The sequence below is a fragment of the Panulirus ornatus genome, chromosome 3 (genome assembly GCF_036320965.1).
Source record: "Panulirus ornatus isolate Po-2019 chromosome 3, ASM3632096v1, whole genome shotgun sequence".
Taxonomy (NCBI): domain Eukaryota; kingdom Metazoa; phylum Arthropoda; class Malacostraca; order Decapoda; family Palinuridae; genus Panulirus; species Panulirus ornatus.
The window spans coordinates 55,226,032-55,253,562 of record NC_092226.1 but is presented as its reverse complement, the minus strand read 5'-3'; the positions used below and the strand labels follow the sequence as shown (position 1 = coordinate 55,253,562).

Below are 27,531 nucleotides of genomic sequence, written 5' to 3'. Positions count from 1 at the left end.
AACTGCCACATTACTCACCTTTGCATTCAAATCACCCATCACTATAACCCGGTCTCGTGCATCAAAACCACTAACACACTCATTCAGCTGCTCCCAAAACACTTGCCTTTCATGATCTTTCTTCTCATGCCCAGGTGCATATGCACCAATAATCACCCACCTCTCTCCATCAACTTTCAGTTTTACCCATATTAATCGAGAATTTACTTTCTTACACTCTATCACATACTCCCACAACTCCTGTTTCAGGAGTATTGCTATTCCTTCCCTTGCTCTTGTCTTCTCACTAACCCCTGACTTTACTCCCAAGACATTCCCAAACCAATCTTCCCCTTTACCCTTGAGCTTAGTTTCACTCAGAGCCAAAACATCCAGGTTCCTTTCCTCAAACATACTACCTATCTCTCCTTTTTTCACATCTTGGTTACATCCACACACATTTAGGCACCCCAATCTGAGCCTTCGAGGAGGATGAATAAGAGCAAGGTTATTAGGTACAGTAGGGTTGAGGGTCAAGTCAATTGGGAGGTGAGTTTGAATGGAGAAAAACTGGAGGAAGTGAAGTGTTTTAGATATCTGGGAGTGGATCTGGCAGCGGATGGAACCATGGAAGGGAAAGTGGATCATAGGGTGGGGGAGGGGGCGAAAATTCTGGGAGCCTTCAAGAATGTGTGGAAGTCGAGAACATTATCTCGGAAAGCAAAAATGGGTATGTTTGAAGGAATAGTGGTTCCAACAATGTTGTATGGTTGCGAGACGTGGGCTATGGATAGAGTTGTGCGCAGGAGGATGGATGTGCTGGAAATGAGATGTTTGAGGACAATATGTGGTGTGAGGTGGTTTGATCGAGTAAGTAACGTAAGGGTAAGAGAGATGTGTGGAAATAAAAAGAGCGTGGTTGAGAGAGCATAAGAGGGTGTTTTGAAATGGTTCGGGCACATGGAGAGAATGAGTGAGGAAAGATTGACCAAGAGAATATATGTGTCGGAGGTGGAGGGAACGAGGAGAAGAGGGAGACCAAATTGGAGGTGGAAAGATGGAGTGAAAAAGATTTTGTGTGATCGGGGCCTGAACATGCAGGAGGGTGAAAGGAGGGCAAGGAATAGAGTGAATTGGAGCGATGTGGTATACCGGGGTTGACGTGCTGTCAGTGGATTGAATCAAGGCATGTGAAGCGTCTGGGGTAAACCATGGAAAGCTGTGTCGGTATGTATATTTGCGTGTGTGGACGTATGTATATACATGTGTATGGGGGTGGGTTGGGCCATTTCTTTCGTCTGTTTCCTTGCGCTACCTCGCAAACGCGGGAGACAGCGACAAAGTATAAAAAAAATATATATATATATATATATATATATATATATATATATATATATATATATATATATATATATATATATATATATATCATCAGTCCTTTTTCAGCACATAAATCTACAAGCTCTTCACCATTTCCATTTACAACACTGAACACCCCATGTATACCAATTATTCCCTCAACTGCCACATTACTCACCTTTGCATTCAAATCACCCATCACTATAACCCGGTCTCGTGCATCAAAACCACTAACACACTCATTCAGCTGCTCCCAAAACACTTGCCTTTCATGATCTTTCTTCTCATGCCCAGGTGCATATGCACCAATAATCACCCACCTCTCTCCATCAACTTTCAGTTTTACCCATATTAATCGAGAATTTACTTTCTTACACTCTATCACATACTCCCACAACTCCTGTTTCAGGAGTATTGCTATTCCTTCCCTTGCTCTTGTCTTCTCACTAACCCCTGACTTTACTCCCAAGACATTCCCAAACCAATCTTCCCCTTTACCCTTGAGCTTAGTTTCACTCAGAGCCAAAACATCCAGGTTCCTTTCCTCAAACATACTACCTATCTCTCCTTTTTTCACATCTTGGTTACATCCACACACATTTAGGCACCCCAATCTGAGCCTTCGAGGAGGATGAATAAGAGCAAGGTTATTAGGTACAGTAGGGTTGAGGGTCAAGTCAATTGGGAGGTGAGTTTGAATGGAGAAAAACTGGAGGAAGTGAAGTGTTTTAGATATCTGGGAGTGGATCTGGCAGCGGATGGAACCATGGAAGGGAAAGTGGATCATAGGGTGGGGGAGGGGGCGAAAATTCTGGGAGCCTTCAAGAATGTGTGGAAGTCGAGAACATTATCTCGGAAAGCAAAAATGGGTATGTTTGAAGGAATAGTGGTTCCAACAATGTTGTATGGTTGCGAGACGTGGGCTATGGATAGAGTTGTGCGCAGGAGGATGGATGTGCTGGAAATGAGATGTTTGAGGACAATATGTGGTGTGAGGTGGTTTGATCGAGTAAGTAACGTAAGGGTAAGAGAGATGTGTGGAAATAAAAAGAGCGTGGTTGAGAGAGCATAAGAGGGTGTTTTGAAATGGTTCGGGCACATGGAGAGAATGAGTGAGGAAAGATTGACCAAGAGAATATATGTGTCGGAGGTGGAGGGAACGAGGAGAAGAGGGAGACCAAATTGGAGGTGGAAAGATGGAGTGAAAAAGATTTTGTGTGATCGGGGCCTGAACATGCAGGAGGGTGAAAGGAGGGCAAGGAATAGAGTGAATTGGAGCGATGTGGTATACCGGGGTTGACGTGCTGTCAGTGGATTGAATCAAGGCATGTGAAGCGTCTGGGGTAAACCATGGAAAGCTGTGTCGGTATGTATATTTGCGTGTGTGGACGTATGTATATACATGTGTATGGGGGTGGGTTGGGCCATTTCTTTCGTCTGTTTCCTTGCGCTACCTCGCAAACGCGGGAGACAGCGACAAAGTATAAAAAAAATATATATATATATATATATATATATATATATATATATATATATATATATATATATATATATATATATATATATATATCATCAGTCCTTTTTCAGCACATAAATCTACAAGCTCTTCACCATTTCCATTTACAACACTGAACACCCCATGTATACCAATTATTCCCTCAACTGCCACATTACTCACCTTTGCATTCAAATCACCCATCACTATAACCCGGTCTCGTGCATCAAAACCACTAACACACTCATTCAGCTGCTCCCAAAACACTTGCCTTTCATGATCTTTCTTCTCATGCCCAGGTGCATATGCACCAATAATCACCCACCTCTCTCCATCAACTTTCAGTTTTACCCATATTAATCGAGAATTTACTTTCTTACACTCTATCACATACTCCCACAACTCCTGTTTCAGGAGTATTGCTATTCCTTCCCTTGCTCTTGTCTTCTCACTAACCCCTGACTTTACTCCCAAGACATTCCCAAACCAATCTTCCCCTTTACCCTTGAGCTTAGTTTCACTCAGAGCCAAAACATCCAGGTTCCTTTCCTCAAACATACTACCTATCTCTCCTTTTTTCACATCTTGGTTACATCCACACACATTTAGGCACCCCAATCTGAGCCTTCGAGGAGGATGAATAAGAGCAAGGTTATTAGGTACAGTAGGGTTGAGGGTCAAGTCAATTGGGAGGTGAGTTTGAATGGAGAAAAACTGGAGGAAGTGAAGTGTTTTAGATATCTGGGAGTGGATCTGGCAGCGGATGGAACCATGGAAGGGAAAGTGGATCATAGGGTGGGGGAGGGGGCGAAAATTCTGGGAGCCTTCAAGAATGTGTGGAAGTCGAGAACATTATCTCGGAAAGCAAAAATGGGTATGTTTGAAGGAATAGTGGTTCCAACAATGTTGTATGGTTGCGAGACGTGGGCTATGGATAGAGTTGTGCGCAGGAGGATGGATGTGCTGGAAATGAGATGTTTGAGGACAATATGTGGTGTGAGGTGGTTTGATCGAGTAAGTAACGTAAGGGTAAGAGAGATGTGTGGAAATAAAAAGAGCGTGGTTGAGAGAGCATAAGAGGGTGTTTTGAAATGGTTCGGGCACATGGAGAGAATGAGTGAGGAAAGATTGACCAAGAGAATATATGTGTCGGAGGTGGAGGGAACGAGGAGAAGAGGGAGACCAAATTGGAGGTGGAAAGATGGAGTGAAAAAGATTTTGTGTGATCGGGGCCTGAACATGCAGGAGGGTGAAAGGAGGGCAAGGAATAGAGTGAATTGGAGCGATGTGGTATACCGGGGTTGACGTGCTGTCAGTGGATTGAATCAAGGCATGTGAAGCGTCTGGGGTAAACCATGGAAAGCTGTGTCGGTATGTATATTTGCGTGTGTGGACGTATGTATATACATGTGTATGGGGGTGGGTTGGGCCATTTCTTTCGTCTGTTTCCTTGCGCTACCTCGCAAACGCGGGAGACAGCGACAAAGCAAAAAAAAAAAAAAAAAAAAAAATATATATATATATATATATGTATGTATATGTTTATGTATGTATGTATATATATATATATATATATATATATATATATATATATATATATATATATATATATATATATATATATATATATATATATATATATATATATATATATATATATATATATATATATATATATATATATATCATACAAGCCTCCAACAGCCAGGATCGAACCAGGGACCCTTGTGCAAGAGGCGAGAATGCTATGGGCCTAGCGGTTAGCATTCCCGCCTCTTGCACAGGGGTCCTTGGTCGATCCTGGTTGTTGGAGGTTTGTATGTTCCCGCGTCAGTGAGTTAGCGTTAAGAACTGAGAACTGAACCTAAGAGGGAGAATCCTCACTTGGCCCCCTTCTCTGTTCCTTCTTCTGGAAAAGTACACCTGGAGGGGAGGATTTCTAGTCCCCCGCTCCCTCCCCTTTTCAGTCGCCTTTTACGGCACGGAGGGAACACGTAGGAAATGCTCCTTCTCCCCTATCCCTTACAAAGAATATCACTCTGTACCTACAACCTGTTATTCACATGTGTTGAGCAGTGAGTTGGTCTTTCTGATACTGAATTCCTTGGACAAGCCAGCAATTTTGGCTCGGAGGTTACTGCAGTTTCGGACAACAGAGAGGGAAGTTGGATTAATTTTCAGTGGCTTAAAGTCAATCCAGCTGTTCATCCACCCCCAAGGGGTTAGTCGATAAAATGGGTACCTGGCTCAGGCTAGGGTATATGTATGTATTGTGTTCATGGGATGGCTTTGATCAGGGCCTCAGCTGCCCGTGGTGTCTCAGCTATATAAAATAAAAGTGGTCCATTTTGGAGTAACAGTTGGTACGTTACTGATGGTTCCATTTCATCTGATACCATCAGACAATACCAGCATAGAAGGCTGTCTATATTTGATGCTATATTCAGTGTTCATTCAAGGTAACGGATTTCATTTTTGTTAAAAGTGTTAAAAGTGTGTGGAAGAAGAAAGTTAAGAGTAAATGTGAATAAGAGCAAGGTTATTAGGTACAGTAGGGTTGAGGATCAAGTCAATTGGGAGGTGAGTTTGAATGGAGAAAAACTGGAGGAAGTGAAGTGTTTTAGATATCTGGGAGTGGATCTGGCAGCGGATGGAAACATGGAAGCGGAAGTGGATCATAGGGTGGGGGAGGGGGCGAAAATTCTGGGAGCCTTCAAGAATGTGTGGAAGTCGAGAACATTATCTCGGAAAGCAAAAATGGGTATGTTTGAAGGAATAGTGGTTCCAACAATGTTGTATGGTTGCGAGGCGTGGGCTATGGATAGAGTTGTGCGCAGGAGGATGGATGTGCTGGAAATGAGATGTTTGAGGACAATGTGTGGTGTGAGGTGGTTTGATCGAGTGAGTAACGTAAGGGTAAGAGAGATGTGTGGAAATAAAAAGAGCGTGGTTGAGAGAGCAGAAGAGGGTGTTTTGAAGTGGTTTGGGCACATGGAGAGGATGAGTGAGGAAAGATTGACCAAGAGGATATATGTGTCGGAGGTGGAGGGAACAAGGAGAAGAGGGAGACCAAATTGGAGGTGGAAAGATGGAGTGAAAAAGATTTTGTGTGATCGGGGCCTGAACATGCAGGAGGTTGAAAGGAGGGCAAGGAATAGAGTGAATTGGAGCGATGTGGTATACCGGGGTTGACGTGCTGTCAGTGGATTGAAGCAGGGCATGTGAAGTGTCTGGGGTAAACCATGGAAAGCTGTGTAGGTATGTATATTTGCGTGTGAGGACGTCTTTCGTCTGTTTCCTTGCGCTACCTCGCAAACGCGGGAGACAGCGACAAAGTATAATAAAAAAAAATGATATATATATATATATATATATATATATATATATATATATATATATATATATATATATATATATATATATATATATATATCCCTGGGGATAGGGGAGAAAGAATACTTCCCACGTATTCCCTGCGTGTCGTAGAAGGCGACTAAAAGGGAAGGGAGCGGGAGGCTGGAAATCCTCCCCTCATTTTTTTTTTTTTCCAAAAGAAGAAACAGAGAAAGGGGCCAGGTGAGGATATTCCCTCAAAGGCCCAGTCCTCATCCTCTGTTCTTAACGCTACCTCGCTAATGCGGGAAATGGCGATTAGTATAAAAAAAAAAAAATATATATATATATATATATATATATATATATATATATATATATATATATATATATATATATATATATATATATATATATTTCATCTTTCAAACTATTCGCCATTTCCCGCGTTAGCGAGGTAGCGTTAAGAACAGAGGACTGGACCTTTGAGGGAATATCATCACCCTACCCCCTTCTCTGTTCCTTCTTTTGGAAAATTAAAAAAAAAGCGTGAGGGGAGGATTTCCAGCCTCCCGCTCCCTTCCCTTTTAGTCGCCTTCTACGACACGCAGGGAATACGTGGGAAGTATTCTTTCTCCCCTATCCCCAGGGATAATATATATATATATATATATATATATATATATATATATATATATATATATATATATATATATATATATATATATATATATATATATATATATATATATATATTATTTTATTTTTATTATACTTTGTCGCTGTCTCCCGCGTTTGCGAGGTAGCGCAAGGAAACAGACGAAAGAAATGGCCCACCCCCCCCATACACATGTATATACATACGTCCACACACGCAAATATACATACCGACACAGCTTTCCATGGTTTACCCCAGACGCTTCACATGCCTTGATTCAATCCACTGACAGCACGTCAACCCCGGTATACCACATCGATCCAATTCACTCTATTCCTTGCCCTCCTTTCACCCTCCTGCATGTTCAGGCCCCGATACACAAAATCTTTTTCACTCCATCTTTCCACCTCCAATTTGGTCTCCCTCTTCTCCTCGTTCCCTCCACCTCCGACACATATATCCTCTTGGTCAATCTTTCCTCACTCATTCTCTCCATGTGCCCAAACCACTTCAAAACACCCTCTTCTGCTCTCTCAACCACACTCTTTTTATTTCCACACATCTCTCTTACCCTTACGTTACTCACTCGATCAAACCACCTCACACCACACATTGTCCTCAAACATCTCATTTCCAGCACATTCATCCTCCTGCGCACAACTCTATCCATAGCCCACGCCTCGCAACCATACAACATTGTTGGAACCACTATTCCTTCAAACATACCCATTTTTGCTTTCCGAGATAATGTTCTCGACTTCCACACATTCTTCAAGGCCCCAGAATTTTCGCCCCCTCCCCCACCCTATGATCCACTTCCGCTTCCATGGTTCCATCCGCTGCCAGATCCACTCCCAGATATCTAAAACACTTCACTTCCTCCAGTTTTTCTCCATTCAAACTCACCTCCCAATTGACTTGACCCTCAACCCTACTGTACCTAATAACCTTGCTCTTATTCACATTTACTCTTAACTTTCTTCTTCCACACACCTTACCAAACTCAGTCACCAGCTTCTGCAGTTTCTCACATGAATCAGCCACCAGCGCTGTATCATCAGCGAACAACAACTGACTCACTTCCCAAGCTCTCTCATCCCCAACAGACTTCATACTTGCCCCTCTTTCCAAAACTCTTGCATTTACCTCCCTAACAACCCAATCCATAAACAAATTAAACAACCATGGAGACATCACACACCCCTGCCGCAAACTTACATTCACTGAGAGCCAATCACTTTCCTCTCTTCCTACACGTACACATGCCTTACATCCTCGATAAAAACTTTTCACTGCTTCTATATTCTTTTTTTTCATACATACTTTCCGTTTCCCGCGTTAGCGAGGTAGCGTTAAGGACAGAGGACTGAGCCTTAGACGGAATATCCTTAATTGGCCCCCTTCTCTCTTCCTTCCTTTGGAAAGCTAAAAAACGGGAGGGGAGAATCTCAAGCCCCCCTCCCCCATTCTAGTCTTGTACGACACGCAAGGATTACGTGGGAAGTATTCTTTCTCTCCTGTCCCCAGGGAAACACGAAAACACGTGGACTCATAGGAATATCTTGATCACGCGCAAAATTGTGATCCTTTCCAATATATATATATATATATATATATATATATATATATATATATATATATATATATATATATATATATATATATATATATATATATATATATATATATATATATATATATATATATATATATATATATATATATACATGTATGTATATATGCCCCACCACCACCATCCTCTGGTCTCCATCACTTCCGCCGTCACTTCCATCTACCTCAGCCTTCATCACATCATCTACTCCGGCATCCACCAGATCCGTCGCCACCTCTGTCCACTCCGACTTCTACCATATCCTGTACCGCCTAAATCCACTCCGCCCTCGACCATATTCTCCACCACCTCCATCCACTCCGGCTTTCACCATATCCTCCACCACTTCCATCCACTCCAACCTCCACCATATGTCCCACCACCATCACCATGCACCTCGGCCTCCACCATAACATTCCACAGTAGATGATACCCAAATAAAAAAAAAAACCACCACTAAGGATGAACTGACCCAGAGCTCTCCACCATGATTTACGAGCAGGTCTTAAGTTGCAGCGGGGAGGGAGGCGGAGGCTGCCGCACCGCCCCAGTTGTTGACCAGGACACACAGCAGCCATGCATCCTGCCCAATGATGGTCGGCGGGGGTTGCGAGCTGCTACCACGGGGAAAAATAGATAACAGAGTTCACGTAATGAGTGGTACTCCCATGAAACCAGGGAAGGTAGCTAGACCATCCTTGAGACTAGAGAAGTGGTTAGCGACCTCTGGTTAGATGCCTCCCATATCTGTATCATCTCTAGTCCCTCTGTTTCCATTCCATTATAACTTCGTACATATAAGTTCCTTCCATCTCGTCTTCTATTTCCTGACCCCCTCTCATCCAAACCCCAACCCCCCCACGGGCCATTCCCGAGCCTCACCCGAAACGCTACCTCAGGGTCACTCTTGTATCAGCAGCTAGATAAAGGGTTGAGTGCCCCTGTGTTCACGGGGTCATCTCGGGTCATCTGCCGGAGGTTCGATCATGGTGGCCTCAAATTCCTAAACGACCCTCCACCACACAGCTCCTTCATTATTGCCATACCACCACACCTCCTACACCTATACAGACCACTGGATCTATTCTGCTGCGCCAACAACTGCCTTTGAACGTAAATTTTCTTTAGTTTTTCCACCAAACAATTCATAATTACTTTAAGATAACGCGAATCACGACATAATTAAGTGAAAAGGTTTTAGTCTTGCCACAGAGTCCAGTGGTGATATCAGAGAGCCCAGTCCTAATAGATTAAAGTGTCATGATAAAAAACATTTGGGCACCTACCATACAGACTACATTGTCTGCCATACTCACCCCTCTTGAGTTTGTAGGAATCACCACCACAGACAGTTTAACTGTCTCTCCTTCAATGAATTCATCGTCGCTACTACATCCCGAAATCAATGAAGCCGGAGACAGATATTCAGACGGTACTGATAAAGGAATTTAACTAAAAATGTTATTGATTCCTTCTCTCATAGGCCTCCGGAAGCATGACAAAATTGATGCAATAGCCAAACTTATTAAGAAGCTGTTGGAAACAGCATTGGGTTGCTAATAAATCTCTGAAGCACAAAGACGAGTGTAGATAAGCACAAGTAGAAACATTTTCCATCACAGTGTAAAGTGTAAAGTAAAACATGTATTTGGGGAAAATAACAAAATCAGCTAATTATAGTTGTCGTAACTGTCAGACTAAGGTTTGGCTGTAAGCACTACTGGCACTTTGACCTATGTGGAGATGGTAATCTCGTCAATTATAAAGCTTGTAATCAAAGATTTGAACACTAACTAGAATATATGTCTCACAATATGACAAACTGAGCCTTTTAGGGATAGGTCTAAACAAACCCTATAAGAAATAGTACAACACCTTACTGTTAATAAGATACCTGCAATTCTAAGATTATATCCACTTTTTGCAACTAGTCCGTAAACACATTATATGAAAAAGTGTTAGTTTATGTCAAGACCCGGTTATGTAATAATCTGTGTACTGAGGATCTGCAAACTAAGGTCGGACAAAGACCCTTTATGACCTAGGTCATCCTTTTGAGTAACCTCTCACAAGATGAGCATGGAGTGCACGGTCAACCCGCCGGTGACAGCGGCACAAAGCAAATCATGAAACCCAAGTCTGACTTTTAAAAGATAATAGAAATATAATGTATAGGCTATGTCAAAATTGCCTCGTGCTTCAGTCATACCCTCACCTCCTATAGTCAGGCGAGTGTCGCCGAGGCCACTACTCCTCTGACGCCTACAAACTGGCCCTCGCACGCTCTGTCGCTAATTTATTCATGAGAAAATGGGTTCCTGATTGAATCACGGCTGAGGTGTGGAGAAGGAGGCGCCCGAAACGAAGAGACGGACGATGAGATAAGGAAAGGTAATGGAAAAAGAGGGAAGATTACAATACTTTCTGGTTTGGGAGTGTCCATAGGGGAAGACAGCGGAACACCAGGAGAATTATGTGGCCGGCATTACGTCCGACCGTCTTGATTTCCAGGATACAAAGAACATGGCCTATCTATAGCTGGGTGGACCGGGAGGAACACTTTCCAAAGTAGGCATGACCACGACTCACATCCAGCACCAAGATCTTGCTACCACTTTGCCACCACACCACACTACATATTGATAAACACTCGATATTCTGAAGGCTCGGGGAGGATACTACGAAAGTTCAAATTAAGAAATTCTTTGATATATCATCCTACCTTGTTAACTCGATCTATCCACTTGTTATACACTTACTGCCCACCAATACTGTTGCCCAAGCTGGAACATTACAAAGATTCAGGACTCGGTAATATCCTGCGGTGTTTGCCCGTCGATGCTCCGTTAATGTTTGCTCACGTTGTGACATTTCTGGTTTTTCGAGCATCTCTGGCAACCCATACTTTCACCATCTGTGGTAGTAATGCCTTCCACCATCTGTGGCAATTATGTCTTCCACCATCTGTGGCAAAATTACTTCCAGCATCTCTAACAACAATCCCTTGTACCATATCTGGCAACAACTACTTCTACCATTTCTACCATCTCTAATAACTCATCATCCCATCATCTCTGGCAGTAATTACTTCCACCATCTCTGACAACTCATACTTCAATTAACACCGGCAACCATCTCTAGCCAAACATTATGATCACCAGACCATCATAACCATGATCTCTCTGGCCAATACAAATTTTCATCATCCACACTACGTTCAACGATCCTCCCCATCCACAAGGTGATTTCTCTATAAACTCTACAACCTCACCACCATCCACCATCCGGCCCAACAAACAACTCTCCTGGACATCTATACAAAGACCACCTCCTGCCACCCAAGACTACAGCCATCTCTGGCCACCAAGTTACGACCATTTCACCACAGAGTTACGACCCTCTCTGGCCACCCACACTACTACCTCACAAAAGACCAACTTCTGTATCGACAGTTCCCACCATAAAGCATCTCAAGACACAAAGGCAATGACTCCAGCACCACATAACGACCGACCTCCGGCAACTCTTCAGCTCCTCTACAAACTTTTCGATGTTTTTTTTTTTTTCTGTATCAGTTCGTTATATTCTATTAGCAATAGTTGTCAATCCCACCAAAAACGGAAGGCAAAGTCAGAAGAGGACAAAAGCAATTGAAAAAAAAAATAAAAGGAAATACCTGTATCTAAGTGAAGATCTACGTGACCGAGCGCATCCCTCTCGTCCGGTGATTGGCTAGATGGCTCTTGAGGGCCTGCGATGATTGGCTCAGCCCTCACGCTGCCATCTGTCGGCGGCTCCTCCAAGCTCAGCTGGGAGTCCAATTGTTCTGCAAGTGACAAAGAAATCCATGTTACATACTACGATGTTTCTAGCTCCTAGAGACTGATTTTATAACATGGGAGGGAAATGTCATGCAATATATAATCATCAGAGTTCCTCCTCATTATGGCACCACTCGGGACCTGTCTTCAAGCGGGATATTTACATAATGATAAATGTACGGAATGAATCCGACATGGAAGGTCCACAGTCGACAAGCACTTAATGGGACCAGGACAGATAAAGGTTCAGATGAACACAATGTCACCGGCTCCGATGGACAGCTGACATTATGAACAGGGATTTACAACGAAGAGGAACATGTAAATACGGAGAAGAAGAGAGGTATAACTGGCATCGATATGCAGGTACTAAAGACTTACAAAGTCACCAGCTCTGCCAGAGAGACGGGAACCCGCCCAATATCAGCAGAATCCATCATAAATTAATAAAGAGGACTGATCAGTTTCGTCAATTTATTCTTTTATATTGGGGCTCCAGTCATGGACAAAAGTCCACATCAAGGTCCGGCCTTAATTAATATGTAGAGGTTAATGAAAGGGGAAAGGAAGAAACAAGGGAACGTATTTACGAATTTTGAAGGAAGTGAAAGACCTGTCTCTTAAAGTTTGCCAGGTCACAGTTATTGGGAAAGACATGACGGTAGAGTTTCAAAGCTTCGAGGTGTAAGGAAAGAGAGTTATCATAACAGCCCACCCTTGAGTTGCCAACGGCCACACAGTAATCATGTGACGCAGCAGCTCACCAAGTACTGCGTAGTCTAGTTTGTGGTGAGGTCACACAAGCAGCCAGTTCTCGGGAGAAAGAAACAAAGTAATACCTACAGAAAATGGAAACTGAGCCAACTTGCGGCGTAGTGCAACCTGATAAAATTCTGAAGTTAGCCTGGGAGAGTTTCTAAGTCGGACCGCTTTAGACTCAACTCTGTCAAGTATTGATACAGTGTTAAAACTATCCCAGATGTGAGAACGGTGCTCCATACAAGGTAGGATCAGTCCTTCGCGTAAACGAACTGTTTGAAAGAAAAGAAATTCCGACATCCAAACAGACCTCCCAGTTTCTTAAGAGGCAGACTCAGCTATTTCCGTAATGCGGGGTTTTCAGGACAGTGTGGATGTTACAGTAATAGTAATCAAGGTCGTTGAGTCAAGAAGTGGAGTTATAGAACCGTCAAAGGAGAGAGGAAAGTTGTGAGGAATTTTCGATAGAGAGATGGGCAGAAATTGGGTCTTGGAATCATTAAACTTTGTCAGATTTCGTCTACTCCACTGAGACATTCTGTCTAAGTCTTAGTTTACTGAGGAAGCTGTGTCGAGACGGGATACAGACCAAGTGAGAGAAGAAGGAGCAGAATTGAAAGATGTAGAAGAATGCAGTGTTGAGTGCGTTTGCTTACTTGTAGAACAAAGGATATCGTTGATAAAAGAAAAAAAAGTACAGGAGACAGGAAAGAACCTTAAAGGACATCGCTGCTGATGGGGAAAAGGGGGAGAGGTTGATCCATCAACAACCACAGAGATAGATAAACCAGAAAGGAAGCACGATATGAAGGGGCAAAGCAAGAAAGGATACTGAAAAGAGAGGAACTTAGAGATGATACCCCGATGCAACGCCTTGTCAGAAGCTTTGAATATGTCAAAGGCAACTACATAGGATTCCCAAAAATCTTTCAAGGATGATGACCAACCATTAGTAAGACAGTAAAGAATATCACTATTGGATCTCGCCTTACGGAAGCCATACTGGTGATCAGCGAGTAGATTGCGAAATTCAAGATGTCTAAGGACATGGGTGTTAAGGACGATAGTTAGAAGTTAGCACGATCACCCTTCTTAAGGATGGGATGTTACAATACATGCTTCCTAGAAGAAGGAAACGTTCAGGTTTTTAAACAGAAACGGAACAGACGAGCAAGCACAGGTGCAAGTTCAGAGACCATAAGCCTTTTTGTGTTTATAGAGATAAACGCTTTTCAGACAGATCAAAAAGATATTACGGGAAGAGAAAAGGATTAATAAGACGAGCATCAGGCGTTGAAGGAATGTTACTGTCGTCCAAGGTAGAGTCAAAGGAGAAAAAGAGTTGCTTTGCCTATGGGAAAGACAACTATAGTACAGTCGGAATGGAAAAAAAGAAGGTAGATATACGTAGACAAATCTTTTCGGTAGTAGCACAGGCGAAGGGTACATGGTTTGCGTGGTAGGTAGAGGTAATCACACTGCATACAGCGGGTACAATACATCGACATACCTGGGCCCAGGGACGCAGGGGGTCCTCTTCTCAGACAAGGAGGGAGATCTAGGGTACATCAGACATAGGATACACAATTACAGGATACTAAGTGATGGTGATGGAAGCCTAAGTCACAAATAAACAGTTAAGTGATCTATCGTATTTGTACAAGCCAAGTTGATATAGAAAAGGGGTTACGAGCCTTCTTCATTTCATGTACCACATGAAATTATCGTGTAAAGCTGCCGTACCAATGTACAAACTCGAGAGCAGACGTTTAACCTCCAAGGAGGCGAAGCACCTTTTCTTCCACAGCATTGTCATCATTTGGAACGATTTACTAATTAGAGTGACTGAAAGCAGAACTATGGATACACTAAAGAACAGACATACATTTGCGCCTCCTTATTCACACACAAGTTTCAAGCTATTCTCTTGGAATTTTCTATATACCTTGTAACTTTTGCTACGCTAATGGTCTGTTGCTGTTTGGATTCCTTTGTATTTCTTTATATGCAAGGGTTGAACAAGTTGTATAAGTGAAATGATAAATATCAATGATTACCTATCATCTATAAGTTTTCAAAAGCTAGGAAACAGTTAGAATAAGGCGAACGGGCAATCAGTTTGCGTTTTATCTGCTCTACATCCATAAATGAATGTCAAATCAGTGCATGAGTGACACTACGGATATAAACAAAATAGCAAATAATAACTACCCATAATGACTACAGCCACTCGGCTCACGAGCCAAACCAGATTATTTGTCGGAGAAAATCTTTATCTGCTGTGACATCACCCGAGAAGTGGATTATTGGTTCTACTTACAGCGTACTCCTGATATAGCCCAAGTGTACCACCAGCGGTACACGTACCACAGGTTAGGGAACCTTATACAGAAGAACATGGTTCGTATGGGTACGAGTGCACACATAATGATAGGCAGTGAGAACAAACCACGTTGGATATACAGTGTACGAGTTAACATAATGTAAGAATTACAATACAAACACAAACATATTAGAATGTAACCCTGGCCAGTCAGCCTATAGGTAACTGGGCAACACTATGCTACAGATTCTTAAACTAAAAGGTATGATTCACCTTTCAGTTCTATTCATCTCCAAAGGGTTAGTTTATCTCAAATGGAATGATGTGATCTGGTGTATAATGTATCGTACTGTGGGAGTTAATGGGGGTATCATTAACGTCTTAATGGCTTTGACTGGAAGGCATACACACAGTTCAGTAACCTACCCACGTCTAATCTAGTCTTCAAGGACGTGATCACTGTATCAGACCAGCACAGGCGCTCCTGCTACATCCCATCCTCTACGTAGCCACCATCAGCACTATCAGTACCACAGCCAACACCACAGAGATTACCACAACCACCACCATCGTCAACACTGCACCCAACACCAGCCAATATCATTACCTCTACCACCAATAACATCACTACTACTGACACTACAACTATCACCAACATCATCATCTCCACTAACAACAGTGCCACTACCGACATTACAGCCACCACCACCACCACCATCATCAACATCATCAACATCATCAACATTACCAGCCATCATGGCTACACATTGTACAGCCATCATCGTCATCACCTCCATCAACACTACAGCCATCAACCAACATCTCCACCGCCACAGGCACCACCATCATCACAGACAAGTCCACCACCCTCGGCATCTCCAGTTAAAATGCAGATAATAGAAACCAAAATGTCATGATACCTCAAGCAATAAATGATAAAGAAAAATAATGTGGCGGGACTGATTATACAAGGAGAGGCAGCGTAATTACTACAGCAGGTGAATCCATACGTCACAGGCACGGCAGAGGGCGGAGTTGGGAGGCAGCGGGTGAAGCGTGGGTGGGGCAGGTGGAGGTCTGCAGGTAGTGGAGGGCAGCCCACGATGACGGGGTGGATAATGAAACTGTGTGCTGGGTGAGGAGGATGGTATAGGACGGTGAGGGGGATGGTATGGGGCGGTTAGGGAGGCTGATGGAACAGGGAGGGGTAAGAAGACTTGTATGGGACGGTGAGAGAGGGTGAAGGAGCAGTGTAAGGGTTAAGGAAGCTGGTATGAGGGAAAGCGATGGAGTAAAGTAAGAGGTGGTGAGGAGGCTGGTATGAAGATGGTGAGGAAGCAGAGTTATGAGTGATTTTGATTCCTGCCACAAGAGCAGCGAGTATATTCTGCACTCCTACCCAACCTGAGGACGGTGACGTGTAAGCTTCGAAGATGCAGAGGGAACATACAATGTGTGGGAGGAGGAGGCAAGAAGGATGGGGTACACAGTGTGAAGGCAGGGTGACAGAGGGTGAAGGAGATTGTGGCAAGGCCAAGTGTGAGGAAAGATGAGTGAGTGTGAAGTATGTGAGGCGTTACTCACAACCATGTCCAGGGCGATCGTTCATCATTAATAAGTGGTGGGGGTATGGGGCCCGAGGATGGCATCAGGTGGGCATTACCCATTACCGACCGCAGCGCTCAACTCCCCCATGATTCATGGCCTGGCCAAACAACAGTGCAAAGATATAAATCATATCCAGTAATGACAAACCAGTACTATTGGCATGAATTATCTGAGGGTATCGATATACATGTCTCTGTCCCCGTGTGTGTGTGTGTTTGTGTGTGTGTGTGTGTGTGTGTGTGTGTGTGTGTACCTGGAGGCCCCGTACACGCCCACGGGGTTGCGGGAGACAACGTTTACTGGGGTACGGGAATGATAATGGAGCGACGACGGTAGTCTCAGGAAGAGGCACGGAGTGGCCTCAGCCTTACACAGTTACTACTGTCGAACAACTCAGCCAACCAAACCCTTCACCACGACCATTTCTCCACCACTACCGTCACCATAGCCTCCACCACCGAAGCCGCAACCACTGCTAACACTATTCCATCAGCGTCATTACGAACGCCGTCAATTGCAGGTCCGGTAGATGTTCACCGCTGACATGATAAGCATGGGGTGCACAACAAACTAGCTGGGGATAACGGTATAAATCAGTCAAAATCACCCTCACCCGGCGCTATGCCCCATCCTTACCTAACCTCTCTTTACCACCTCTAAAGACAAAGGACTTGACGAACAGTCGCTCTGGGCTCCCTCTCATATCGGATTCATCCATCACGATCATGATGACAACAAGGCTAACCTGGCTTGCCTTACACCAGTCGTTGATCGCAACCCAGAGATAACAACACTGTAAAGTCCGCATTATTCGTGGGGCTTCGAACCACTGAATCTACTCAAGGACGCTGAGCGACCTGATAACCTTAGTCTCATAACAACAGTGCAATTAACCACTCTTATGGTAAACACAGGACCAAACTAGGCAATGTGATACTGTAACAGTCAGAACGTGGTCCTGCAGAAGACAAAACTCGGTTTCAGCAAACAGTTCAGGAATACATAAAGTGCCCCTTTATTAAGGATTTTAAATCTCCATGTCCCAAGTTTTATGAACTTTGTAAAAACTTCACTGACAACGACGTTTGACTCCTGTTTGAACCGCATAAATGTAACTGATTCTACTCAGAATGCTACGTACCGCTGTATCGTTCTACGTACATGTAGCAAACCTAATCTTTGTGATTTGCTTTAAGTGATATTCTCTTCTTTGTGTAACTGTGTGGTGTCAAACCATAATATGTACATCTACGTATTCATTATACAGAAGGCCCCTCAGCCTTCTAATGTAATTTGTCTGTACTCTGCTCAACTGTGCATCCATATGACTGTATTCATTTACTGAATACATGAGCCCCTCAGACCACCTCTGTGACTCAACTAATCTATTACTCTTGCCTATATAAGTGAATACTGATCAAAAAGTCATTTGTTTATATCCTTGTACCAATTATCCGGGACCTTCAGCCAACGTCTGAGACCTAACTCATATATCACTCTACTGTCCATTTATATATACAAGGTTTTGATTTGATATATGTAGCTCTCAGCAGCGACTTTCTTTTTGTGCATCCTGTGAGGTAAGGCAAAAGGTTTACAGAAGTCACAAAGGTGTCTTTGTTAGATCCTAATGCGTCTAACTCATTACACATTGTTACAAAGGTGGTTCATTAGATAACAGCCGTCCTGTACTGAACAGTTGAGGCCCTCAGCCCATCCCTGTATGTGGCCTCACACTAACTTACATTTGTGCAAGAATGAGTTCAAGTTTGTCGCGTGTCTGTCATGTCTTGCTCATGCCACAGCATGTGAAATGATCAATAACCAAACTAAACTAACCAACCGACTTAGCTGAACCATGAGATTTTATTGGGAATGCTACGCTTGCTTAGGTTTTCCTCATTAAAACCATTACTCCATCATGAACTGATCATGAGGAGTGAGCTCACACAAGCATGCACACACGCACTCATCCAACTTCCTCACTGCCATGAGCAAAACCTTGGAAACCAAGTTACACGTTAATGAAAATGTTGGACGCGCACGCACGCACCCTCCCCCACTCCTCACAGAGGTTCATAACTACCGTGGAAAATGTCTTGAGAACTGACTACGACACGTAGGGAGGTGGGGGGCCATGAATAGTGTTTGATGAACTTGCTTAAACACAAACGAAGGACCGTCATGCCGACATCGCTGTGAGACACACATCATCCATCCAGAGATCCAAATTGCTTCGCTGTTCAACATTCGTTAATGTCCCACTTTGCCATCGAGTTATTTTAAGTGAATTATGGCATGACTTAATCATCCACTCTGTCTTGGAAACCTCACATTACGGAAATAGCTAAATCTGCCTCTATTATAGCTAAGTTTGCCTCTAAGAGGCTGGAAGTCCTGTTTAGATGTCGAAATTTCTTTTCTCCAGAACGGTTGCTCCGTTTAAACAAAAGATTGATTCGTCCTTGTTTGGTGTACAGCTCTCACATGTGGGGAATTTCTCGGTTTGTATACTTACTTGCCAGAGTTGAGTCGAAAGCGGTCTGACTTATAAACTTTCCTAAGCTAACTTCAAAATATGACCAGCTTGAACTACACCGCAATGTTGCTTCACTTTCCCTCTTAAAACTACAGAGGTATAAGTTTGCTGAGTGTATCTGATAAGTTAAATGGGATCGTAGTGACTGAGAGGGCGAAGGTATGTACAGAGTATCAGACTGGGAATGAGTGGTATGTTTTCAGAAGTGGTGTTGGATGTGTGGATAAGGTGTTTGCTTTAAAGAATGTGTGTGAGAATTACTTAGAGAAACAGATGAATTTGTATGTGGCATTTATGGAACTAGCGAAAGCATATGCTTGAGGTTGACAGAGATGCTTTGTGGAAGACCTTAAGGATGTATGGTGAGAGAGGAAAGTTGCTACAGGCAGTAAAATGTTTTAATCAAGAGTATAAGGCATGTGTATGAGTAGGAATAGAGGAAAATGAATGGTTCTAGGTGAAGGTTGGTCTGCAGCAGAGGAGTGTGTTTTTACCATGGTTGTTCTATTTGTTTATGATTGAGGTGGTGAAGAAGGTAAGTACAAGAGTCTTGGAGAAAGGAGTGAGCATAGTCTGTGGAAAATGAGAAGGCCTGGGAAGTGAGTCAGTTGCTGTTCGCTGATGATACAGCACAGTTGGCAGATTCGAGTGAGAATCTGCAGAAGCTGGTGACCTAGTTTGAAAAAGTGTGTGAAAGCTTATCAGGTTTAGCAAGGTTGAGGGAAAGGTTAGCTGGAGTGTGAGTTTGAATGGAGAAAGCTTTAAGGACGTGAAGTGAACATGGCAGCGAATGGTATGATGGAAGCGGCAATGTGTCATAGCAGGGGTGAGGGAGCGAAGGCTCTGAGAGGGCTGAAGAATGTGTGAAAGAGAGGACGTTATCTGGGATGGCAAAAATAGGCATGTTTGAAGGTATAGTAGTCCCAGCAATATCATATAGATGCTAGGCTATATTTAAGGCTATGCAGAGGAGGATGGCTTTATTGGAAATGCAATGTGGTGTGAGGTGGTTTGATCGAGTAAGTAATGAAAGGGTAAAAGAGAGGTGTTGTAATCAAAAGAGTGTGGCTGAGAGAGCTGAAGAGGTTTTGTAGGTATGGAGAGAATGAGTGTGGAAAGGTTGACAAAGAGGATGTGTGTGCCAGACGTGGATGGAACAAGGAGAACGGGGAGACCAAACTGGAGATGGGAGGATGGAGTGAAAAAAGTTTTTGAGCGATCGAGGCTTGGTCGTGCAGGAGGGTGAAAGGCGTGCAAGAGATACAGTGAATTTGAATAATGTGGTATACGGTCGACGTGCTGTCGATGGACATATACAAAGAGCTGTGTTTTATGTTCATTACAAATGACAGATAGAGATCGGGTGTGATCCGATGCGGCTTTTCTTTGTCTGTTCCTGGCATTACCTTGCTAATGCGGGAATGGCCGATCAATAAGAAATAAGAAATAAAGATTCTTATCTTATAAATGTTTTAATTCCTAACTGATCGAGAAGACATGAAAGCGTAAAAATGAAATAGAAAACTCTTCACGCTAATGAAGCACTGAAATGGGAGAAAGACTCAATATCAGTAAGTCAAAGAGGTAAGGAGATGAGCAAAAGACTCAATATCATCATGTTAATGAAGTACTGAGATGAGAAGAAGACACATTATCGGCATATTATGAGGTATCGAGATGAGGTAGCAGTCTCCATATCAGCCTGTTAATGACGGAGAAGAAACAAATTACTGGTTCTAATATATCAAAAGCTGAACACGCTAATACCTTCACTAGTTGTGCTGGTAACGAAAGAAAAATCCCTAAAATGTAAAGTTCTCGACATGAGGAGATACAGTCCCTGGAGTACTTTACCCTTAAAGCCAGTATTACAAATATCCTTTATGATCTACCTTATTGCAGTACTGTATTTTGTGATATGTAAACCCAAGGTTATCCTTTACCTGTACGACCTCCAGGATGGTTTAGCCTCCAAACCAAATATCTTTATATAGCGACAAAGAGGTAGACTGACGGGGAGTAGCCGGGACAAGTACCAAGTCTTGTGAGACACACCAAGTGATTCATCTGTGCTGAGCCGCCTCTTGTTGTGGTTTAGAGGGGCCGGCCCGGACAATGTCTGCCTTGTATCCCTACGCTTCACCAAGCAGAACCCTCACCACCACATTCACCATGAGGCCTTTGTATCACATGAGTGCCATTATCATTCCAGTTATCGGGTCAGCACCACCCACACACATGGTTTGTGGCAACATCATGATCCCGGACGTAGTACTAATGGATCCATGATTCGCCACCACACTAGTCCTACCGTGACCCCACGCTCCACATCTGTGTTATGATGACATTAGGCACCATACTAATGCTACTGTGTCACCAAGACCTTAAGAACTTTAGCAGTTCTATTGTGGCCCTCGATCTACTCCAGTGCCACCAAGTGCTCAGGAACCTTACTACTGTTGCTGTGCTCTTCTACCCTACACCATTGCCACCATGACCTCAGGAGCCTTATTATTGATTCTGTGGTCCTTGACATTACGCAATACCAGAGCCGTCTAGGCCACAGGGACCTTTTCATTACCACCGTCGCTCTCGAATATACACCAGTGCCACCAAGACCTTCCTCACCATAAAAGTGCCTTCAGAAACCCAGTCATAACCTTTAGGCATACATTAACGTAGGCACTACACCACTAGTGTTAACAAGAACGCCACTACAAAATGAATATCACAATTAATGGCACCATCCCTGTGTCATCAAGACACGAGGCACCATATCTCTCCCACGATGACCCAGGAGCACCATCTTCATGACCCAGGACACTAAGCTCGTCTAGCCACACTGCGGCATCCTTGATGTACACTCGCTAATGATGATGACCCGACAATTAGAGATCCACGTGTCTGATCTATTTTTTACATATGTCCAACGAGTGTGTGTGTGTGTGTGTGTGTGTGTGTGTGTGTGTGTGTGTGTGTGTGTGTGTGTGTGTGTATGTGTGTGTGTGTGTGTGTGTGTGTGTGTGTGTGTGTGTGTCTCCTTTCTTGTGTTCATCTCACACTCTGCGAATTTACTCCAGGACCCAATCCTCTTCCTTGTCTCTATCTATCCCAGTAAAATTGCCGACTGACAACTCCTGTGACTCTAACCTACGGTGGTGCTGGAGACTCCTCCACCACAACAGCTAAGTCTGGGTGCCAAACTGCTACATTGCTCCTCTGATCAGTCAAGCTGCCTGAGGACACGACCAGCAGTCCAAGGTATCCTCCCCAGTCTAACTAGTCGAGTACAGCCTGTGAATCCGTAATCTACGCGTTTCCGGAATATTCCTGTGTTTCTAATACTTTCCAGAGATGAGCTGAACAGTTTTAGGAGCCTGATGTTTAAGCTGCTTCTTTACCTTAATGTTGAAACAGTCGCTACCAATATGAACCAAAAGACGTCCATACCCCACCCCTCACAACCAGCCCTGCCCACTCTCATCTACGCGACCCCAGGGTCACAGCCAGCCCCGCCCACTCTCATCCACGCGACCCCAGGGTCACAACCAGCCCCACTTACTCTTACCCACGCGATCCTCACCACACGACCCCAGGGTCACAACCACTCCCGTCGTCTTTCACCCACACGACGACCTTAACCATGTCCAGTGATCGTGGTGGCTCGAGAGAGGAGGCAGATCCGCAAATCTCTCTCGTCCGACCAACCGCGGCCCAGTGTTGTGTAGCGTAGTGCGGTTCGTGGCCCAGTGGTCCACGTTTCAATAGATCGTGGCGTAGTGGTTCGTCACTTAGTGGTCCGTGACTCAATGAATCGATATCCAGTGGTCCATGGCGCAATGGTTTGTGGCTGAGTAGTTCGTGGGCCAGTGACTCATGGACCAGTAGTTCGTGACGTAGTGGTCAGTGGCCCAAATCTCCCACATTCACTGACCCATCTCTTCATGGTGTCATGAGCGTTCTTGACAGAGCTCTCCATGGCTTCAGTGCAAAGTGGTTCCTGACCAAATGGTCCTAGGGTAACAATCACTTGATATCACAAAATCCTGGAGCCCCTAACTCTCTTTATACTACCACTACTACCATTGCTAATAAGATAATAATGATAATAATAATAATGATAATAATAATGATAATAATAATAATGATAATAATAATAATGATAATAATAATGATAACGATGATAATACTAATGATGATAATAATAATAATGATAATAATAATAATAACAATAATAATAATAATAATAATAATAATAATAATAACAATAACAGCTGAGAAATTACATGAGTTTAGGAAAGATAAATGTGCTACATAATATTCTTGCCAAAAACTCCCATTTTCGTCCACTCATCACAGTAATGGTAAAACGTAAACCTTACGAGAGTTAGCCCAATTTATGAAATGTGTAACAAAAATCCAGTTTTTTTTTCAATTTCTTCTAATCCTCGCTTCTTCCTCCACTTAGATTAAATGTTTCAAAGACAGACGGACAGACAGACAGAGGATAAAAAGACATAGAGTGTATCTGGCATGATGATGTGTTCATACGATGGAACGACTTCCTGCCACCTGGCGTCAGAGTCCAGTTTCCCTGGGTTCCTTCACACACTGAGCTCAGAATGCATGATGAAGCTGATGAGTTGCAAACACTTCTGACTTGAAGGATGAAGTCTTTTACCCTTGGGATCTACCTGCGAGCAGTCTTGAAACCCATTATTCAGAAGGAATATGATCAAAAGTGTATTCAACACAAGCAGATCCATTTAACACCATAATAATCAGAACCATAAGTATGTGGCTCCACTCACAGGATCAGCAGACACCATCGTGTCACCAGACTCAGGCAGAACTACAGATATTCATGGTAGTTTGTCCATCCTGTTCATAATGAACAAACCAAATACAAACTTTGCCAAGAAAGCTACTGCCACACCCTGCAACATTATCACCCGACTGTTGTAAAATTAATGAGTTCAGAAACTATTGTTACCGAACGTTATCAGATTTCATCCATAACTTTGCTTAATGATATCTTGATAAATAATCCTGTCTTCTTTCTGTAAACTATTTACTTACTATGTAAACCTCGAGTAATTCATTCACCATCCAATCCTGGTCAACACGATCCTTACGCTGTAACTTTTTACTTCAGTCAATGAGGCCCAGTTACTGGACATTCCGTGCAATCTGTATCTTATCCTGCGCCAGTCCCCACATGAGCGGTAGGAGTACACAGTAAGATCGCTGCTCTTGCGCCAAAAATAAAAGTAAATCCATGAGTAACCCCGTGCAAGCAGAGAGGTGTGACATCACTCCCTCTCCACACTGGGATAGGACCGCAGTGTACACCCTCCCCTCCACCAACGTGCCACGACCATGATGAAGCAACAGGTATGCCCAACGGAGTTTATTTTCTCAGCGGAGGGACGCGCCCCAAGGAACCTTACTGTTTACCCACGGAAGGTGAGGATCTGCCCCTCCTGTGATCCTCTTCAGGCACACACTCTTGCTTCACCCAAGAGATACAAACTCGTCTTTCTTACCGCTCTCGTTGCCACATCAGATGGGTTTACTCTCACCGTCTCTTGCCTAACAAAGCAGTAAGCCATTCTCCACACCGACTCGAAAAGATGTTACGATCTCAATAAGCAATAATGCTTTCTACTTCTTCCACAAACATTTAGCTAACCTGCTATCCAACAAGAACACTTCATTATGTACCTGCCTCAAACAAGTAACTATCCACAGTCTCTATTGCCTCGACAAGCAGTCAGCATCTACTGGGTGCATCTGCAGTACGCAGGCTGTAATAAAATGCCTAATTATCACCGAGACTTGAAACTAATTAACATTCTTAGTCTGTGTGCGTTCCGCTGTCGTCTCTGGCGCACCAGCCCTCCGGTAACAGTATATATGATAAACAATTTAAACCGCACTCATCACACCGCCCTTGGGACCCACCTCCAGCACCACCTCGTGAATTACGTAGTAGTTGCTCCTCTCACCCTTACGTATTGTACATTATTCATTCGCATACAAGGGTCAGAGGCACGGCACGACAACCGGAACACATCTTTGTTCTCATATCAAATAATGATAACAAACACTGTAACCGTTAGGCATTAAGAAGTCTAGGGGAAACCTCCTTTATGAATACATTTCTACTGGCATGTATAGCACCATCCAAACGTAAACAAACAGAGGACGTGTTGCAGGACGTCCATAACATATAGTGCTGCTGCTGCTCCTCCTCTTACTGAAATACTCTGAAGATTCACAGAAGGTGGAGGAGAGAAGAAGCTTCTCAAAAGTATTACAGCGAAGACAGAATAACTGCAAGGGACACGCACTGCACGGAGGAAACCAGTTGTAAGATGTCTAGAGAGGCAAGTTGTGATGGTTGGTAACAAACAACGAGTTAGAGAAAATTGTTGCTTGACGACTAGAAGGCCACGTAAATTATTATACGAAGTGTAATAATTTTGGTAAGAGTATAATCCATGAAACTGAACATGCTGACAATGAAAACAACGAAGGATATATATATATATATATATATATATATATATATATATATATATATATATATATATATATATATATATATATATATACACATGATTGTTTTTTCTGTTTTCGCGAGGAAGCGTCAGGAACAAACGAACAACGGCCTCTTTTACATACATTCAGCCAAGCATAAAAACTGTAGACTGCCATAACCACTTCATATGCCCTGGTTCAGCCTATTGAAAGCGCGTCGCTCTCCATACCCCATATTGCAGTAATTCTTTCTATCCAATGCAATCCATTCGCCCTCATGAATGCTAGGGCCCCAGTACATCACGGCCTCCTTACCTCATCCTTCTTTCCACTGCCTCTCCCACCTGCTCCCTCTGTTATCAACACATACATCCTCTTTACTGTCTCTCTTACTCATCATCTCCATATGCTCGAACCATTTCAACACACCATGATCGGCTCTCTCAATCTGACTACACCCACTATCACACCTCTGACACGACACTTCTTATGCAATCAATCTGCCTTACGCCTCATATGGTCTTTGGGCACTTTATTTCTAACACACTCAACCTCCACTTTCCTTAGTGTTAAAGGCCTTCAACTCTACCCATACTACACTGTAAAGACCAAATACACTCATCTTCGCTCTTACAGACGCTGACCTCTCTTTTCAAATGCCCCAAAACGCTACTACCGGATGACTGCCACATTAACTCCCAGGGTCTTGAAGTACTCTACTTCCAACTAGTCCTCCCTATGTGAACCTACATTTAAATCATCCTTTCTTATCTTCTCTCTGCTGTAAGGGAGAGATGTGGTAGTAAGTTGGGTATGAGTGAGAGAGCTGAAAAGTATGTTTGGAGAGAATAAGTGATAAGAGACTGACTATGAGGATATAAGTGTGAGCAGCGATTGACAGAGCCGACTAGGACGTGCTGAAATGGCCCGGACACTGAAGAAGACATTGATGCAGACGATCTCTGTGTCGGCAGCGACTAAGAGAGCCAAGTAGTGCATGCTGAAATGGCTCGGGCATGTGGAGATGATGAGTACGAGAGACTGTCAGAGAAGACCTGTGTGTGTGTGCTGGTGGATGTGGCTTGCAAACAATCCACTGTAGCTAATTTCCTGTCAAATCCACCTTCCTTCAGCACAGTCTGTGGACCTGAAACCGACTTTAACAGTATGATTGTTAAAAAACAAAATTGACTTGACAACAGTGTCTCCACGTTCTAATCTTGCCGGGGAACACCTTGCATCCTCTCACTGTGTGTAACAGTCCCAATTACAAATTAATTCACAGTCTTAATAGTTGTCTAATCATACTCCACCTGTTAATCATCAAAAGGTGAGAGAATTTCATTATCTATAAATATCATGATGATGAACCTGAACTCACTTTGTATCTTGTTAATTACAGTACTGACCACATGCAGGTTGCCCACTCATTCAGTGATTGCTCGGACTTCTACATCGCGTCATGGAAACCTTTCGAAACTATTAACACGAAGACGCGAACC

General features: G+C 43.4%; 1 long non-coding RNA gene across 1 annotated transcript in view; it reads right to left on the bottom strand.

The window, feature by feature from the left end:
* Nucleotides 1-27,531, bottom strand: part of LOC139759835 (uncharacterized) — a 598,944-nt gene that overhangs the window by 201,572 nt on the left and 369,841 nt on the right. Inside the window, exon 2 of the long non-coding RNA XR_011715160.1 lies at nucleotides 12,113-12,262. This is a non-coding gene — a long non-coding RNA (uncharacterized lncRNA). The remainder of the gene's footprint in view (nucleotides 1-12,112; nucleotides 12,263-27,531) is intronic.